Source organism: Paroedura picta, chromosome 13, assembly GCF_049243985.1.
Source record: "Paroedura picta isolate Pp20150507F chromosome 13, Ppicta_v3.0, whole genome shotgun sequence".
In the NCBI taxonomy this organism is placed as follows: Eukaryota; Metazoa; Chordata; class Lepidosauria; order Squamata; family Gekkonidae; genus Paroedura; species Paroedura picta.
Window position 1 is genome coordinate 44,438,616 of NC_135381.1, and position 17,642 is coordinate 44,456,257.

Consider the following 17,642-nt stretch of genomic DNA (forward strand, 5'->3'; position numbering starts at 1 on the left):
GGGAGGAAGGGAAGGAAAGGGCAAAGGGAATGCTGGGAGGAAGGAAAGGGCAAAGGGAATGCTGGGAGGAAGGGAGGAACAGAGGAAGGTAGGGGGCCTGAAAGGGGACTTTGGGGACTTCTGCCGGGCCCAGGAGCTGGCTCAGCTTCCCCAGGGCGCGGCAGAAGGCTTGGGACGGCGGGAGTGAGCTTTGTGGCCTTCTGCCGGGCCCAAGGGCAGGCGAGCCTGCCCCAGGGCCCGGCAGAAGGGTCCCTGGGCGAGGGGAAGCCGGTTGGAGGACTTACCGCTGGGGAAAGCTTCTTCCTCTGAGCGGTGACTCCCCAGCCGGCCCAGGCGAGGCTGGGCCAACCAGCCAATGGGGAGCCATGCTTTGCGCAGCTCCCCATTGGCTGCTTGGCCCTCGAGTGACACTTGGAGGACCCAATCAGGAGCCGCTTCGCGGCTCCTGATTGGGCCCTCCAAGTTTTTATCCAGGACAGAGCCCGCTCTATCTCCTCCCCTTTAGCCCTTACTCCTTCATTTAATCCGCTCCGTAGGAGCGGTTAAAGACTAGTGGCAAACCCCATTGTATCCAAGAATACAACGGGTGCTAGAGGTTGGCAGTGAGAAGAGGAAGGGGAGGAGTTGTCCAGTCTGTAAGGGCATGGGGTTGAATGTGTGTGTTGTGTGGGAGGTTGTGTTGGCGTGGTGGAAAATGAGGACATGGATGTGAAGATATGGCTGTGGAGATATGGGTGTCAAGAACCTGTGGCGTGGAATGTTCATTGAGTGTGGAAGAAGACTGACCTTTGGGAATTGTGGTTACAGATGAGCTTTCCAGAGCCATGTCTTCAGATATGTGAAGAGAAAATCAGACTGGAGACTCTTCTTAGGGGAAGTTTACATGGCAACCAATTCCTCCCAGTTCTGCGTCATTTCCCTTAGGCCACAGACGCCAAAATGCCTCTCTGCCCTAATACACATGGGGTAGTCACAGTACACAGGTGTCCACCCTGTTCCTTCTTCTCCATTTTTTCACTGTTGATAAAATGTTATGTGCCCACGTGCTTCTTTCATGGTTGCTCCTTAGAAGAACGGATTTTTGTACCCTGTTGTTTACTACCCAAAGGAGTCTCAAAGCGGTTTACAAACACCTTTTCCATTTGTCTCTCCACAATAGTCAACCTGTGAGGTATGTGGGGTTGTGAGAGATCTGAGAGAACTGGGAATGGGCTGCAGTGACCCAGCAGGCCTCAGGTGTCTCAAAGCATTTTCCAATCGTCTTCCCCTTCTCTCCCCATAGCAGACTCCCCATGAGAGAGGTGGGGTAGCGAGCCTCACAGGGAAGCTGGCAACCCTAAGAGGAAGACTGTCTGTGCACAGCAGTCTTGACCTTAGTAAGGTTTTTAATACTGTTTTTTTATTTGCCAGGCCAAGGTTATTTGCCAGTTACTATTTCAGTGACGATGTGTCTCCAGACATTTACTTGTTCTCTATTTAGTTTCAGGCTGTAAACATTTATTTAGATCTTCCTGCACTTTCCAGACTCACAGGACTGATGCTGGTCTGCCTGTCTGCGCCCCAGAATACAAACAGTTGCTGGTAAGGGCTGGCCATAGCCCATAGCCCAGGAGGGACACACCTGCACCACTCCCTCCAAACTGCAGGCAAAAATGGCTCATTTGAAGGCTGGACTCTGAGGCATTGTACGATTTTGAAGTCCCACCTCCAAACCTCCAGGAATATTTCCAACCCAGGGGTAGCCAACCTCCCAGAGGCCTGGAGAGCTCCTGGAATTACAGTTTACCTTCAAAGATCAGCTCCCCAAGCAGAAAGGGTTACTTTGGACAGGGTTGGGGTAGAGAAGAAACATTTAAGGCCTCCCACACAGGTTGTTGTTGAATTGAAAGACTTGAGGCCTACTGCACAGGGTTGTTGTGCAGATGAAACAGGAGACAAAAGAAACTCTGCAAAAGCATCCAGTTTTGTCTGCAGAATAACACTGTGCAGTGGCCTCAAATCTGCAGAGAGTTGCAAAGAAGAAAGACACATGGCTCGGCTGTGTCTAACCCCCGGCCAAAGCAGTATTTTAAGTGAGAAGGGGCTTTTCTGTGGCCTCCCTGTCAGCCAGCTGTTTGGCAGAAGGGGAAAGTCCCCCCCCCAAAGGAAGGCCCTCAGGCTCCCCTGCGTTGCTCTCTGAAGGAAAAGGCCTCCCTCCCCTCAGCCAGGGCCTGTCAGAGGCTCCTTTGCAGCATGCCTGAAGGGGGGGAGACCTCCTGCCAGCTCTGTCAGGGTTCAGAGGCAATTTGCAGTTGGACATGACAGTTAGGACAGCCTTGGGGCGAAAAGGGCTGGCGCAGCCTGTCCAAGCCTCTGTTCTCACCCCCCTTGGCAGCCCTGCTGACTTCCTCTCCCTGTGGTGATCTGGGGCAGACTGGCAGCCATGTTTCCAGATTGCCCCTGGCTGGGCTGACTGGATGGGACCAATTGTTGCCCCCCCCCATCCCAGACTGAGCCCACCCCAACACCCCTTACTGTTTTATTAAGAGGGACAGATATCATTCACAACTCAGTCAACATATCAAATTACACCATTTGCCATACTTATTATTAGGCTGGAGCCACGCTTCTCCCATCCAGTCTTTATTAACCACAACAAGCAACAACTGGCTACGATCAACAACTCAGTGTGAAATACAGTCAGTGAAGAGCAAGTTTCAGAAGCCTTGGTAAAAACAAGCTGAAGGTGTTTGCGAATGCATAACCAAAAATGACACGATGGATTTCGTATGGGCCGTTTATGTACTGGGAACTTGACTGCCCCCCTCCCGTGCAGGAGCACAGATCGGGGGTGGATGAGGTGCACCGGGCCAAATGCTCCCCCATGTGGGTGCAGGAAGAGGTGGGGCAACCGGCCACGACTAAAACTCCCGTCTGCAGCCCTGCATGAAACCTCCAGTGCGTAAACGGTCATGGCGAAACCAGTCACATATGCAGAAATGAGAAATAAGACATAATTTTGGCAGTCTTTTTGCAACTTTTCCGTAAAGCAAAACACGCCCTTGACAAGGCCTTACCATCTCAATGAACACAAGAGTGGAAGATATATCAGACTGTTTTGTATCTCACCCTTTTACTTAGATAGCAGTTAAATTGTAAAGAAGATCATTTAAAAAAATGCAACATATCAAAGCAAGTGAACAGCAGCAGTTAAAACATATCCTAAGGCTCAACCAAATCTAACTTCAACTGTAGAAGAAGAAAAAAGATTAGGCAAATCCTTGACAATCAGGTCTCACAACAGCTATTTCCCCTCTCTGAGAAATTCTTAGAGGCACCAAACATACTAACTTACCATAAGAACCGGGGGGGAGAGAAAAGATTAAAAACCTACTTTATTTTAAATCACTACAATAATAATTTGTGCTATTAATGCTCATGAACTAATTGAGAAATCAAAATTATAGATTTTCATAAATTGTTTTTACTGCAACATCTGTTTCTGTCCTTGTGCATTGCAGAGTAAGAAAGAATTATTTCAGCAGACAACGGAGCTGTGCGATTTCACTATGAAACAAATATACAAAGGCTGAAAACAGCACTCTTTGCCTTAAATCAATGCTTGCATTTAAAGATTTTTTTTTAAAGCTTCTGTACATTAGCTAGGAAACACAAACACAAACCCCATTTTTGAGAATCTGGGCAGGTGGGGGTGCAGATGGGGGGGGAGCCTTATTTCAATGCAGCAAATTGGCTCTTCGCTTTTAAAAAAGGAATGCAGAAGTACAGTTGCAAATACTCAACTCTACATACAAAATATAATTGAAGCCCAGGAAATCCTGAGGTTTATAAATGCCTCCAAGAAGCAGGCACTTCCTTTATTATGTTGAACATCTGGGTTTCGCTGTAAGACACAATTCCAAATTGGGAGCCATTTATCCTAAATGTCTCTGAGAGGTTATGGCATCTTTTGAAGATTAATGTGGAGAAAAACTGAACATGGCCCGGTGTGCAGTGCACAGTATGGGGACTCTGTATGAGGCACATGAGCCAGGATTCATGACCACCATTATACAGAATCCGCATCATTGCCTGATCACCATATCCTCACCAAATCATTAATTCTACCTCGGGGGGGGGGGGGGGGCCTCTTAAGCGTTGCAAGATAAAGCAGGACATAGTTGCAGAAATAGTTTTACAAAAACCTAAATACTGCCCTGCCACGACTACAGCCCATTTCATTTGGACATCATGTGTGCAGCTACACATAAAGACGCATTCTGCACAGTCCATCTGCCTTCTTCAGCGAAAGCTGCTCAACACAAAGCAGGAGGGCACAACATTTATTTTTACTGTATTGGTATTAATTAATCCCACGTGAGCTGCACAACATTTTTTGCAAACGGACTATGGCAGAGCAAAGCAAGGGAGAGCATCGGGCTACTGTGCAGAACACAAGGGAAAAAAAGGAATTCAACCCAATGGCCACTGGAGTGCTTAAATACAGCGAGAACCATTTGGTGACTCTTTATAAGAATCGTGATCTCTTTTCTTCTTCTTGCTGCAGTCAGGTATTTATGCCACACTTACTCACGCAAGTCTTCATTTTATGTATCCTGCCAAATGGGGGCTTACACCACAGTAAATCTTTTCATCTTTAATTCACCCCAAGCCCCTTTGCTTGTTTTGATGGACACTAAATGCAGATAATAAATTCATACTGTAATATTGTACTAATGTATAACTCCAAAACAGGGACTACAGCCAAAGAGGTGGAATTTGGGTCTTGAAGACCCCTCCTGGCAAGTCAACAGGGAAGACTTCCTGAAATAACATAACAGCTGGTTACAGGGAAGGGGTTACTCTGGGGCCAATCCACACTGATCCTGCATTTCCTTGGGGCCTAATATAATCAGGAAGCACAGAGGTCATTATAACACTGGCAGGTTAGGCTTGTCAGTCAACAGGGTTGCATTTTGCTGTTTGTTGTGCTTTTCATTTTACTTCTGCAACATAAAAGCAGAAAAGATATGATTAAGATATATTTAGAACACCTCTTTAAAGCAAATTCCTTCAAAGGTTTCTGTGAAACTTGAAGTGCATCTCCTTGTGCACAGAAGAACAAATTGCTACTTAAACTTTCTCCCATTGTCTGTTTGCCTGCAATTTCCACCTCATTTGCCACTTTCTATGTCTCCTCTTTTAGACATCCCTTTACATTCTATTCAGAGATAACCAGACATCTTTACATTAAAACCACAATACTGAAAGAGAAGCTGCTTAAAAGGAAGATCTGACGAAGGGGCAAAGACAAGAATCCTGGCGATGGAGATTCTTGAAGAAAATCTTGCCAAATCAGCAGCTGGTATCTTTGGCCACAGCAGAAAGGGCCTGATAGTCTAATGCAGCCTTTCTCAACTTTTTAACACTGAGTGAACCCAGAAACATTGTTCAGGTATCAAGAAACCCCCCAAATGGTGCAAATCCTGCAGAATATGATTGGGAAGCATAACTGTGTACTCAGCCATCAGGAGCCCCTCCCTTTCCCACCCCCTCCAGGCCCATCATTGGCCATTTTGGGAGGAGAGGTGGGTGGGTTGACATGATAATATATGGCCATATCACCAATAAATGTTTAACAAATTATTTTATATGAGAAATAAAGCTGAATAATTATTGGTGAATAAAATGGGCGCTAGGGGCCAGTCCCCGGGGAAGCCTTCCCAGGGCGAAGGCTTCCCGGGGGTCTGGGCCGTGGAGGGGGCGAGTGGGCTGCGACCTGGGGCGTCCTCCTGGCCGCAGGCTGGTCTCCTGGGGCTGGGAGAAGGCGTCGAAGCCCCCCCCCCCCCGCAGGCCGGACCATCTCTGGGCCTTCTCCCAGTCGCTCCTAGGGCCGGGAGAAGGCGGCAACCCACTCCCCCACCCGGGAGCATCCTGGGGCCTTGGTCTGGCGCCAGGAGAAGGCTTGCCATGTCTGCGATGCGGCAAAGCTGCTCCTTGGGGCGAGAGAACGGCTCAACCGACGGCGACCCCCCCATTGGCAGGGTTCCCAGGGCTGGAAAGGAGCACCTGGGGCGAAGGACTCACCTTGCGGGCTTCCAGTTCATTCTGCGTGGTGAGTCCCCGGCTGGGCCAGGCCAGGCCAGGCCAGGCCAAGCAGCCAATGGGGAGCCGCGCAACACTCGGAGGGCCCTAACTCCTCCCAAACAGCCCTTACCCTTTTATTTAATCCACTCTGCAAGAGCGGTTTAAGATGATGATTACTTGACTCATTGATTGATTGATTTCTACCCATTCAGGAAATCCTTCCAGGGCCATCAAGAAACCCCAGGGTTTCACAAAAAACTGGTTGAGAAAGCTTGGTCTAATGACCCTCTTAGAATCATAGAATAGTTGGAAGGGACCTCATGGGTCATCTAGTCCAACCCCCTGCACTATGCAGGACACTCCCATCCCTCTCGCTCACTCACTGGTTTGGGGACACAATTATATGGTAGGAGCCAAACCCAGAGCATTGTTCCTCAACATGCCTACCTTGCTTCTGGATCAGACAGGCACGAGACGTTAACTTCCATTATTCTTCCCCACCCCTAGCCATCCTCACCCGCCAGATGCTTCAAGGGACCCAGCAAGCTTACTGTGGGTCTGCACTGAACGGGCTCTGTGGGGCTGCCGCCCACGTCATGGGGCAATTCAGCCTCATTGGCTCCAGGGCTGTTTTAATGTCCCATTCAGCTCTTGTGCTAATCTGCTTTCTGGTTTTCAGAATAATTTTTGCTGTTTAAGATCTAGTCCTCTCTAAGGCCTCACAGAAACTTCACCAGCTGTTCCACTTTATTTCCTTGGCAGGACACTCTGCCTGTTCTGCTTTGACTTTTGCAAAGTGGAAGATGAAAAAGAAGGGAGAAATCACAGGCATGCACAAAAACGGCCAGTTCTCAGCATCAGCAAATGCCTAGTAATGCGACTTATAAAACTGTCCTTGGCAGCTACAATCAGAAAGTTCACCAATATTTTCTGCTTACACTGAGCATTTTCATTGAGAAATAAATTGAGGAGGACCAATTGGACTGAATGTTCCAACTTCACTTTAATAATTTTACTCATTTCCCAAAAAAAATTCTCCCAGAATAACTGGAAAAACGCAGATAATATCTCATTAGATAATTGGCAAAAGAAAAGCAGGCAGTTTATGATGTTGGAAAAGTTGACAAATAACATTAAAGTAATTCAAGAGGAGAAAATGATTGAAGATTTCAATACAATTTGGCTTGATTTGGCAAATTAAGGAAATTTTCAGACTGTAAGGTATGTGAACTAGTGTTGTGATGTGAGTCTTGGAATTCTGATGAACGGTTGAAATGTAATAGATGAAATGGACATTGTTTACAGGATTCAAAAGTTTTATGAAGCTACAGAGTTGTGTTGGGTGAATTTTGTTTCTGGCGGGGCATTTCTGTTGATTGTCTGTTATTTAATAAATAATTTAAAAAAAAATAAAACTGTCCTTGGCTGAGATAAAACATTCCAATTTGCTGGCTTGCTAGTGGCTCAAAACATAGCCACACCTGAACACACCTGAACGTATTTTCTTGAAGAACCAGATCAGTAACCATCCGCTAGTGACTTGTGCATCTTTTACCATTCTTTCTGGGGATGCAAATGCAACAGAGATCTCTGCTACAGAGGGTCGGAAATTCTAAGGGAATGAAGACTTGATTTTCAATCTACTTTCCTAAATTTCCACTAATTGCTTTTTAACATACTTTCTCTGCCAGAAGCTTCACAGCTTAACACCTCATGGGAGTTTTTCAGAAAGAAAATGAAATCTAAATACATTCCAGTGATGTAATTGCTGGTGCCTTTTGCAACATATACTCCCTTACTCACCAATAACTGCTTTAATCAAAGTTTGGAGATTAACCAAAGCCAGAAGAATATACTGAAGCTCTGTAGATCATCTAAAAAGTCAACCATGCTAACAGAAAATGCTTTTCCTTATGAAATGACTCAGTATAACATTTCATTGGTATTAAATTTGTGGGTTTAGTAAGACACGGACACTCAGATCCAACAACTAAACAGCTTTACTGGAACCAGAAATACTGAACAACAACAATAACAACCATCAGAACTTTGGAACTTATATACACATTTGCTGCTCCTGCCAAGACGCATGATTGGCCATTGCCGGAGGCCTGTGATTGGTCCTTAAGTGTCAATAATGACTGGCTGTGCACGGGGAACTGGAGAATCCCTAACAACAGCTTTGGGTCTCAGGCTCAGATTCCAAGCTCTTAGTCTCTGAATATCCACAGAGACGACCATTAGTTTTCCAATGAGCATTTGGCTTGAAGGGTCTTTTAAAAATCCACAATAAGCAAAAGCAGGATGGCGGCATCCACAGGGCAGAGTTCAGAATTCCCTAAAGAAACACAAGGACCCCATGACTCACTATGGGCAGCAATAGAGCCATGCCAGTCTGCCAGAGCAGAAATTCACGAGAGTGAGTCCTTTAAGGGGCAACTGGACCCTCCTCTTTCTTAACAGGTAGCAAAAGATTCTTGTACCTTCAGGAGGCATTCCTAGTACATAGGCCCGTATAACAAATTATATCTCACTCATATCAAGAAAAAGTTAAAAGTGAGTCTCACTTGGGAAACCAGGTGTGTAATGTATTGTATTATAATGTTTATAATATTTCTTACCTGCTATGCCCAGCAAGCTGACTCGCGGTGGGTTACAACATTAAAACCCCCACAGTAAAATATAAACAATTCCTGCATTAAAACCCGTTCTTTTGATGACAGCCCTAATCCCCCCCTCCCCAATCTGTTCTGAAATCTCCCCCCATCCAGTGCCTCAGGAGATTACGGTGTAAGTAGGGGAAAAGACTTGATGACCTGGCCCATCTGAGGAGGGGCTCTGATCTTAGTTGTCACCCAGCCTCAACCAAAAGCCCGGTGGAAGAGCTCTGTCTCACAGGCCCTGCAGAACTGGGCCCTTGGCTCTTTCAGGAGCTCATTAAACCAGGTCGGGGCCAGGACCAAAGAGGCCCTGGCCCTGGTCGAGGCCAGGCATGCTACTCGTGAGCTGGGGACCACCAGGAGATTCATACCTGCTGAGCTCAAGGCCCTGTGGGGAACATAGAGCATTAGGCGGTCCCTCATATATGTAGGGTCCAGACTATGGGTGGCACTGAAGGCTAATACCACGGCCTTGAACCTGATCTGCAACACAATTCACAGCAATTGTGGTGCATGTCACAAAACAAGGAAGTACATATTTCTCTCTCTCGATAGTACTCAGAAAACTTCTAGACTCCCTTGCAACATCCAGGATTCTCCATCTCAAGATCCTGCTCTCTCATTGACTCCAACTCCAGACATCATACAGAGCCTTCAGAGCTTTTCACAGATGGCCGTGCTCATGCTGTGTGTTTGGTCAAACCCACTCCTGGTGCCATCCACCCCTTCATAGCTCACCCAGGCTTTTTGGGTAAATAGAACTGGGAAAGTCAACAAAGGAAGCTGCCGTGTTGTGAAGTTTTCCAGAAGTTATCCTTTTAATGCCCTGTACAAAGTGTTTCTCCGGAAACCTCATTCCCTTGCTCTCTGGGGGATATCACTGCCTCTAGAGGAACCCATTAATGCATTCTCTGAAGCAAATGTACAGAAAGGGAAAGCAGGAAATGTACAGATCTGCCACAAAAACAGAACGCAGCAAAAGACAGAATCGTCTTTAGAATATCCTCAGTAAGGTACATTATGCATGATAAGAGAATATGTATATTTTTCAAGAACATTTTTATCCCACACTTCAAGGAACTCATAGTGGGTTTTCAAGTTCTCTTCTCCTCCAGTTTACCTCAAAAGAACCCTGTGAGGCAGGTTAGTCTAAGAGGGAAACAAAGCTGAGAGGGGATTTGAACTCTGCTCCCAGTCTTCATCCAACACGAACTGCAATTCCCTACTGGCTGACTACCAGACTTACGACATATTTAGACCGATAAAGAAGCAACAAGCATAGCAAGGAGCAGGGGAGGTCACCCAGCTGGCTGCATGTGGGGGAGTGGGGAATCAAACCAGCTCACCAGATTAGCAGTCCGCGCTCCTAAGCACGACACCAAGCTGGCTCTCTAGACCAATCAGGAAATCCTTCCAGGGTGTTAAGAAACCCCAGGGTTTCACGAACCCCTGGGTGAGAAATCCTTCCCTACCTTCACAGTTACTGCAATTAAACCTTCAGAAGAACATGTGTCGGGTCATGAAGTTTTGATCGCCTTCTTCCAAAAAGGGTGAGGGAAAAGGCACACCCACCACAGTTGCAGATGTGTTTGTGTACAGTGTAATTTGGCCCTATACCAGCACAACATCACGGACAACCCCTCCAATCAATTCATCATCAGATTAAATCCATATGGATCAGCCAGAGAGCGAATACTGAACTTTAGAATACAGAAAAAGCTGCTTACAGGAATGGAGAGCAATGGCTGCAATTATTGTAAAACAACTGTGATTTAATTATCAAGGTCCAAGAACCAAAGGTATCGAAGCCTCGGAGATCAAGCACAACCAACAAGCTTTCACAGCAGACCTCCTATTTCTGATGCGAACACAAAGCCCACAAGCACACCAAGGTCAAAACACAAGAGCAACACGAAGGCTTTTCTTTACTTTTCTATAGGGACAAGGAGCACAACCTCCTATTATATATAATGCCAAAAGACCAACAACATAAAAAAATGTAGCAAAGCAGAGATTACTGAATGGCTAAAGATCCTAAAGGATTGTACATAATTATGAGAGAAAATAACACACATTTTTCTGTTGCAAATTCTCTCTTCACTCCTGCTGAGCACCACGGGAAGCATTTCCTGGTTTTTTCCTCCTCCCTAAAATGCATGGTCGGTCCAAGTCAGTACTTGGATGGGAGAATAGCAAGGAGGTTAGGATCTTGACACGGAGTTGGGCCTTGGAAACTCCATGCGGGGTCATCATAAGTCAACTGTGAGTTGATGCCGTTTTCCAGCTCCAAAATGTTTCCTTCTCTTTAGCTCAGGCCTGGATACATTTTTGTTTGCTCTAGGATTGATCCCCAGATTTTTAGGAGTTAGTCCCATTTCAGGGTTTTGTATTTTCATTTTCTAATTCCAGGTGCCACAGTGAATTTTCTAGGTGTCATGATGAGCTTCTACCTGGGATTTCTTAAGCCCTGCACTCATGGACAGAGCTGTAGATATTGGGCCTGAAGGCTAAGAGTTTATGACAAATGTGCCCTACCTATTTTGTATTTTAGCTTCCTAATCATTGCTGAAAACAGCTCAGACCTTGGGCAGGTGAAATCTAAGTATTTTAAACAAGGAATAATTAAATTTAAATTTTGATCCTGACCTGGATGGCCTCAGCTTATCCAACCTCATCTGATCTTGAAAGTTATACAAGGTCAGCCCTGGTTAGTACTAGGATGGGAGACCACCAAGTGAGTCCAAGGAGCTCCACAATGATAAACAGCGTCCCAATGGCTCTTGCCTTAGAAACCCTCTGGGATCACCGTAAGTTGCCCCTGTACTGGCTAGAAGTTTCCACCACCATCAAGTTCAAAAGACTTTTCCGTGGTTAAACAATAACCTATTGTTTATTTACAGTGTATATCTCATAGTTCAAGGTGAGTAGGCATGAAATTTAGATAAGTAGCAAATGCTTCCTGCTCTAAATGGTACTTATTCCAGTTCCTACTAAAGGTAAGAACAGGAAGTGCTGGCAAGCGCCCATGCATAAGGAAAATGTATGCACTGGCCTTTCAGACTTACCGTGCAACCATGCCTCAGTCAGGAACATCCACAAGTTGGACTGGAAGTATTCCGTTTTCTCTGTTGCTGGTGTCTGTGACTTCTGTGTTGAACCTGCAAGCAACATCGTTCATTAGTTCAGGATCAGATACCATAACTAGGAGAGAAGGAAGTAAAGCAAAGATTGGCACAATGGAATAAAAACCAGCTAACGCGTAACCATTTATCTGGCCCCTGCACCGGTCTCAAGAAGAAAAACAAAGACCGTTTCTGCACTAGCAATATTATTTGAAGTTGCATTTTTAAAAGGTCAACTTTTTTTGTCTGTTTCTGCAATAAAAATTGCTTCTTCAGGCGCAGTCCTGAATCATCACCTCATTTGCCCTGCAACAAGGCATTCCCCAGAAAACTGGATTTCATCTCTTCAAGCAGCGTCTAATGGGATCTCATTCGGGGCTGCCCAATACAGAAATGCGTGCAATTGGTTTTTTCCCTGTGCCTGCCATTTTGAGTCATTTGGGAACACCCCTTTCCTCATCACCACCCTCCTTCCTCCCTCCATTCTGAAAAATCTGCCTCAAAACAAACAAACAAACAAACAAACAAACAAACAAACAAACAAACAAACAAACACTGTTTCTCCAGGGCTGTTCAACCTTCTCCAGGAAAGAGGGCTGAAGCTGGGTCCCAAATTCCTCCACCTCCTATAAGGACCCTAAACCTGAGTTGCGGGAGGGAGGAAGGCATTGCTGGGTGATGCTAAGGGGAAATGAACTTTTAGGATGGAAGGGGAAACATCTATCTATCTATCTCTCTCTCACACACAGAAAGAAAGAAAGAAAGAAAGAAAGAAAGGAAGGAAGGAAGGAAGGAAGGAAGGAAGGAAGGAAGGAAGGAAGGAAGGAAGGAAGGAAGGAAGGAAGGAAGGAAGGAAGGAAGAAAGAAAGAAAGAAAGAAAGAAAGAAAGAAAGAAAGAAAGAAAATTTTTAGGGCCCATGAAAATGCTCACTGCTCCCCCTGAATACACTCCTCTCAACACAAGTTTTGAAAACATGATAACAACAAACATGAATGTGGCACCGTCCTCCTTATCCATGGAGGGCCAGATCAGATGTTGCATGACAGACATTCTACCATCTTCACCAGGTGTATCAACTAGCACATTATCCAGTGGCATCTGTCCTTGCCACAGTGGTCCATGCAACAGTAATCTCCTGCCTGGATTACTATAACTCGCTCTATGCAGGGCTCCCCTTGAAGCTGCTCTGGAAACTCCCAACTGGTCAAGAATGCAGCAGCTCAGGTGGCTGGGGGGACAGGTGGATGGGAGATTGTAAAGTCAGGTTACAGGTGGAACTGCATGAGTGGCTGGGAGATATGAAAGGGGACTCTGATACACAAACTGGGGAGGGTTATGCCAGCATCTTGCAGGAAGTGGAGGAGCGAGAGAGGGCAGTAGAGAGAGCTGGAAGAGAGGAGGCACCCTATAGGTGACATCAACCCCCTCCCCACTTATATTGGAGGTCTGTGAGGAGTCCCACGGAAGGACCCAGCAACAGCGGAATGTGGCAACAATGTCCAAGAAATGGACATATGATATTTTGATACTGCCAACCTTGTCTAATGTTGAATTGACAATGACATCCATTAATTATTATGAACCTTAGGGCAAATGAATCCTTTGAAATGGAATATTTTTCTCAGGAAAGTTTTCTCCACTATTTCTCTGGGGAGTCCTGGAAAGTCTCAATAATGCTTCAGCTGTGGATGTAGGACTGTCTGGCACTGCCATCAAATTTTAAGCAAAGAAGATAAATAAATAAGTAGAAAAGATGACTGAAGCCAGACAGAAGGATGATAGGGGGAAACTGAACTGAACTGGAAGTGCCTCATTACAGCATCAACTGAACTCTGGATTAAAGCAGAGTGAATCCAAGCTGCATGGTTAATCTGGGCAGAAACCTGGGTTTGGCTGCCACTATCAGCTTCTCCAAAGCTGTCTGGTAGCTGGAACAGGAGCAGTTTCTCCAAGCAAAGTGCTAACCTGTTGGAAGAAAACTGTGAATGGGGCACTGCTTGGGAGAAAGTGGCGAGAACTCGGCAGGTCGGCATTTTGGTGCCAGCGACCAGAATAGAAGTCAAGGCCCAAGGGCACAGGCCCAACACAAGCACCCTATAGAAAGCCACCAAAAACAGTCCCCCACGGGGACACAGTAAGCGGTGGTGCAAATAGCCCCATGCTGCCACTCTAAAGCCTCTCTAAACCTTAAGAACTACAAACTGTATAATAACTGATTTTACAACAAAGGTCCACCCGCATATTCCATTTATCCTTCTCCTCTAGATTAAATGAAATAGTTTGTTTTGTTGGACTATAAAATTGTGCTATTTTGGATTTGGACCAGAACTCTGGGCCAAATCTGAATTGCATGAATACCCCTTCCCTTTTTAGATTTGGCCAAATCCATTTTACTGAATCCAAAATGTGTTGGGGGTTCTGCACATCCTCGAGGAGGGAGCTGATTCGGACCATATGAATGCAGGGGATGGGCAGTTTGGCTCGGATAGATCAAAAGCACCTGAATCGGCGCTGATTCGGATATTTTAGGCTTTTCAGAGCCAAATCAGCTATGCCTAGACTATAACCGTGTCTCAGTGCAGTCTGAAAAGAAGGCTCTTACACCTTCCTATAAAGTTTCAGGGCTGAGTTAAAGCCAAATATGTCACAATAAGTAAGTTTCAAATCTTTAACCTTCCCCCCACTCCGGAGGAGCGGGAGGAATAAAGGAGTAAGGGCAAGTGGGGAGGAGTTAGGGCGGGCCCTGTCCGGGATAAAAACTCCTGATCGGCTCCTGATTGGGCCCTCCAAGTGTCACTCGAGGGCCAAGCAGCCAATGGGGAGCCACGCAAAGCGCGGCTCCCCATTGGCTGGTTGGCCCAGCCACGCCTGGGCAAGCCGGGGAGTTGCCGCTCAGAGGAAGAAGCCTTCCCCAGCGGTAAGTCCTCCGGCCGGCTTCCCCTCGCCCAGGGAGCCTTCTGCCGGGCCCTGGGGCAAGCTCACCTGCCCTTGGGCCCGCCAGAAGGCCACAAAGCTCACTCCCGAAGTCCCGAGCCTTCTGCCGGGCCCTGGGGCAGCCGAACCTGCTCCTAGGCCGGGCAGTAGGCCGCAAAACCCGCCGCCCCCGTCCCGAGCCTTCTGCCGGGCCCTGGGGCAGCCGAGACTGCTCCTAGGCCGGGCAGTAGGCCGCAAAGCCCGCCGCCCCCGTCCCGAGCCTTCTGCCGGGCCCTGGGGCAGCCGAGACTGCTCCTCGGCCCGGCAGTAGGCCTCAAAGCCTGCCGCCGCCTTCCCGAGCCTTCTGCCGGGCCCTGGAGCAGCCGAGCCTGCCCCTGGGCCCAGCAGAAGGTCCCAAGGCCACCTACCTTCCTCTGTTCCTCCCTTCCTCCCAGCATTCCCTTTCTCCTTCCCTTCCTCCCAGCATTCCTTTTGTTTTTCCCTTTCTCCCTTCCTCCCTCTCTTCCATCTGCCTCATTCTGGCTACCTGTTTCTCTCCCTCTTCTTCTGTCTCTATCTTCCTCCCTTTCTTTCTGTCTTTCTGTCTCTCTCCTTTTCCTCCTTCCTTCGCCCCATCCCTCCACCCACCCATCATGCTAGGGCCCGCTGTATTTTGCCCACAGCAGGCTTAATATCTAGTAAGTAAATAAGTAAACAACTGGGGCACCTTCTGGGTTACATGAGGAAGGCCGTAAGGGCAGAGGAGCTCTGGGGTCCACAGGAACCACTCAAAAGGATTTCTGAATCAGAGCCCTAATGCAGGTCCTGCTTTGATAATGGGGGATATCCAAAATTTGATTTAGACCAGAGCTAGCTGGCATATGTTTGGCAGTCTGCAGCCCTGTTTCCCACCCCCACCCCCTTGCGGAGACCCCCTTCCATAAAACCAGAACACAGAGGGAATAAATTTCTCAAAATTTGTTTATTTATCCCAGCAGACTCATAAATAGAGGAACAAAAGAATTCTGTATGTGTGTCGGGTGCCAACGCATGCGTACATGCTGCTGTTCTAGGAAATAAATGCATTTGCCAATCCATTTTTAGTGTGGATGAACATGTTAAGTGGGTGCAAAAACAAAGGTAATAAAACAAAAGGGATTAATTATTGCACAGGCATTTTGATCAAACAATGAAACGCACCAGAGCCACCTTTTATGTCAATTAATAAAGTCGGGGTCTTCCCCCCTCCCCCAGAAAAAGGAGTAATACTGGTGCACTAATTATATGGTGCAGACTAGAGCTGGTCCTTCCCTTTCCTCACCCACCCCCCAATGCACCTGGCATAACAAATGTGGGGCAGCGTCTCTCTCCTTGGGTTCCAGGCAGTGCTGCATCTATGCCACAGCCTCTAACAGTCGGGGTGTTCCTAATGCCACACGCAGAAGCACAGCAGCAGTAGGGGAGGGGGCCTGAATTTGCTTTCTTTCCCTTCCCTCCCTGCATCTGCGACAGAAGGAGCTAGAGGATGCAGGCAGAAGGCAGCTGCCACCACTTAAGCTTGGCACATTTCTCCAGGTGAGGATCAAACAGGCTCTATTTGCATTCAATTGCTTGGAGCCGCCTCTGTTCCGCACGGCAGAAGCAAGCTTTACAACTCATTCCTCCTCATCTTACCTTGGGCTTCCCTTGATCAAACACCATTCCCCAAGATAACATATGTGGCCAAGCTGGCTAATGATGAGCTGTCGATTTTTCTGACAAATCAGCACACATCCCTTCTGAAAGAAGGTATGTCAAGAGTACCCGGCAGCGGGGAGAGCATGCACAGATGCACACAAGTGGGCTTACGCACACGCTTCCTGCGGGATTCTTATTCCAGCTATAAACTGAACAGGATGGCGCAGAAGAAAGGCCTCACTCTCTCACTGCAGATACACACCTACATAAAAAACCCCCCAACTGCCTGGTAATTTACTTTCACACTTATGGTTTTGGGTGTGTGCACATTCCTTTTTTAAAGCAAAAGACAAGGAGCTGTCTGAGAAGTACCAAGCAACCCTTATTGGCTTGGCATCAGCAAATCACTTCTTGGTTCCTAATGCACAAGATGAAGGGACGCCATGAATTTCCTGATGGACCTGGAATGTCCAAATGGGTTCCACTTTGATGAGGGAGAAGAACAGTCTATCCTATTTCCTTCCCTTTCTTCCAACACAAGCTCAGTGGTACGTAGCTCACAATCAGTGAATATTTACTATGAACTATTAAGCAGACAGTGTGATACGGCATTAAGAAGGCAAATGCCATCTCCACATTGGAGCAAAAAATAACTGTAAGAGGACTTTAACTGTAAGAGGACTGTTTTCTCCTCAAGGTGTGTGAAAAACTTTGAACATATGTTATATTTCAGAAGCCAAAACGGCTTGAAGTGCCTGTATGAAAGGGAAATCATAGCAAAGGACTATAAAAATAGCGGCAAACTGCTGGTGGATCTCCTGGCAGCATCTGGATTTAGAACTGGGGCCTGGGAAGCCCCCAGTCCAGCGCCTCTCCCCCTCCTTCAGGGGTTTAAGAAACTGGAGGAAATCTCCCATTCACCACAAGCAAGAAGCATGAAAAAGAGTTTCTATATCATCCCCAAAATGATGTAGCGACGTTGGTGATGTCAGAGGGTGACACTCTGGTTTGGTGCTAAACTCCATGCTAAGAAGTAAATTCTACCATAGGATTTTGCTCCAAGCCCAGCTATCGCCCCCCATGATGCTTCCAGGTGATGTAGGAATGTCAATTTCTACAGGCTTCTTCCTTACCTGCTCGTGGCAATTTTCCCCACCCCCGCCCACTGAACTGACTTTCGGGGGGGGGGGTCATACCTCGGTT

General features: G+C 46.9%; 1 protein-coding gene across 5 annotated transcripts in view; it reads right to left on the minus strand.

Moving 5' to 3' along the window:
* Positions 1 to 17,642, minus strand: part of NEXMIF (neurite extension and migration factor) — a 247,202-nt gene that overhangs the window by 94,086 nt on the left and 135,474 nt on the right. For all 5 annotated transcript variants that reach the window (XM_077308718.1, XM_077308717.1, XM_077308713.1 and 2 more), the window contains exon 2: positions 11,792 to 11,884. The gene's annotated coding sequence lies outside the window, so the exon portion shown is untranslated. The remainder of the gene's footprint in view (positions 1 to 11,791; positions 11,885 to 17,642) is intronic.